Source organism: Entamoeba invadens, assembly GCF_000330505.1.
Source record: "Entamoeba invadens IP1 unplaced genomic scaffold scaff_1105074724501, whole genome shotgun sequence".
Classification (NCBI taxonomy): domain Eukaryota; phylum Evosea; order Mastigamoebida; family Endamoebidae; genus Entamoeba; species Entamoeba invadens.
The window spans coordinates 13,070-15,748 of NW_004443707.1; positions in this window are offsets into that span (position 1 = coordinate 13,070).

Here is a 2,679-nt window from a genome sequence, read left to right on the forward strand (position 1 = left end):
TAATTATTCAAACATCAACTTATTCTCTAATAAATAACAGTGATCAGACACACAACATTCAAATGGTGTATTTAACATGTTGTTTACAGCTTGTTATTAACAACAAAACTCACTCTTGATATCCAAGAATGTGTTTATTAAAGTTGACTTTATTAATTTACAAAACTAAAACAATATTATAATTTACTATCAATAAAACTATTGATTTTTCATTTTATTATCAAAAAATCAACAATCTTACAATTATAAATGTTGTGCATTTACCTATCATTCATTTTCATTTATTTTATTCAATAGATGTTATCAAAGAGTCCGTTACAACAATTTGAAATTCCAATTTTTCAAAATAAAGAGTATAAATTATTTTTACAGGGATTCGTTTTTTAACTTTTTAAAACACACATTTTAACATATTACCCTTTATAACGAACAATAATATTATAATTTTATCCCACATGTATCATATATAACACTTTGTCTTTAAACATATTAAAATAAATATCATCGTTAAGAGAAACGATGACTATTTTTTAGATAAATACAAAAACAGAGGTTTCATTTTTCGTTCCAAAAAACAAAAATTGTTGCAATTTTTTACCCGTCACTTTGCAACGGGTTTGTTACAAAACAATATTTGTAAAACATTTATTTTTAAAATTTACAAATACAATACTTGACTTACAAAAAGCGTTCATATTATTGGCCAGTTAATAAATCCATTTTCCTACCACAAACAAATAAATCAAAATTGTTCCAAAAAGTGAGCGAAAATGGAAAATCAAGGGTTTTTGTTCTTTTGAATAATAACAATAAATATTAATTGATTATGTTTTACATTGTATTAATTTCGAAGTTTTGGAGCATTCCCCAACCAGTTTATAGACCCCCTATATATAATGTCGGATTTTTAATTAATGATTGAGAAAATTAACTATACGTTTAGTATTTTAATTATTATCAATAGCTTTTTTCTTTTTTTAAAATAATTATTTTTTTTGTTTTATTTTTAAATTTTTTTACTTTTTAACCACATTATACATCCAAAAAAAGGAAAGCAAGAAATGTGGAGTTTGTAATTCCTCTCTGAAGAATTCTCGAGTAATGTCAAAAAAGCACGCACACCACTTGCGATAGTTAACCAAATGAGTGTCATTGATGTGATGTGGTTAATTGGTGAAACCAATTGATTTGAAAAGCAAAAAAAACGATTGACAATTAGCATTTCTTTGAGAATGTCAAATGGTAAAAATTAATAAGAAATTTACTATTTATTTATGGTTTATAATTAGCGATGGTCGATACTATATATATTATAATATAAAAAACTGATATAGTAAATTTCCTTGTTGTATTTTAGGAATATCGTTACAGTGGGGGAGTGAGGGGATTGACCTATACTTTTAATGGTTAATTTACTATATTTAAATAAAAACTATTTTTAATGTTCTATTTAAAAACACAACCTTGACTTATAAATTATAGTTTATAAACCATAAAAGTATTTGTTCATCCTTAGCATAAAGTCAGAACTCGAAATTATATTCGGATTGACTTGGGTGTTTGGGAGTTTTCTCTCATTTGGATCAACAATAGGTGGCAATATTGTTGTTTGTAAAGGCTCTCGATGTTGGTTCAACTCTTGGATATACCAAGGTAAACTCTCTTCTGCTATCTTGACGAAATATGTCGAGGTGGGCGGAAGAACAAACGATTCCAATTGTTCTCCAGTATAAATACCATTGGCTTACTGTAACAATCTGGAAGCCTCTTTTATAGAAACGAACATTCTTTTGATCTTGCCAATATTGACTCCAACAACACCAGAACGCTTATAAGATGCAACTATGATGTTTTAGTTGCTTTGCTCTCCATTGCTCTCAACACTTTTTTGCATGACAAGTTATGGGCACACCAGTTTGCTCTCTATGATTTCCTTCTTCTCTTAGAGCTTGTCGTAATCTGCAATCAATCTCACTAAGTTCTCTTATCCAAGAAATCAATTTTCTTTGAACTTCTCCATCTTCAGTGACTGTGGAATTGGTGTCAATTGCTCTTCCTTCAATTGTCAAAGAACCATGTGAACTGATGGCTTGTTTGGCAACTCCAAAAAAAACATAAGTCAAGTGGTTGGACAAGGTGACTTGTGTGAGGGACATAATAATGGAAAACAACATTGTGGTCTTGGGCAAATTGTATCATCTGCTCATTCAAATGGCCACTGAAGTTGTCCATGGTGACTACAACTCTTTCGCGACCATACACCTTTTTAATATGATTGATTCGATGTGGGGAATTAGATGATTCACAATCCACTGCTGGAAAATAGCGCCTGTAATAAAACCACTCTTGGAATGGTAAAAAGTCCACTCCGGAAATTCTGCTTCCAAATCGGATATGTACTTTTTGTTGGGTAGTACAATAGCAGGAGCAATGAAACATCCCTCAAGTGAAATACAAGCCACACAAGTACTACGCTTACAAGAATGTGAAACGCCCAGCTTCGGTGCTTCTTGGGTTTTTAATTTGGTGTAAGTGTCATTTGAAACATACACATATAGATTGTGTTTGTCCATCCAGTCAGAAAAGCCAACTTCGTCAACATTGAAAAATAGACAAGCTGGTGTATTATTGAAGTTGTTGAAAACATTCATGTAATCTATTTGAATTCTTTCCAACTCA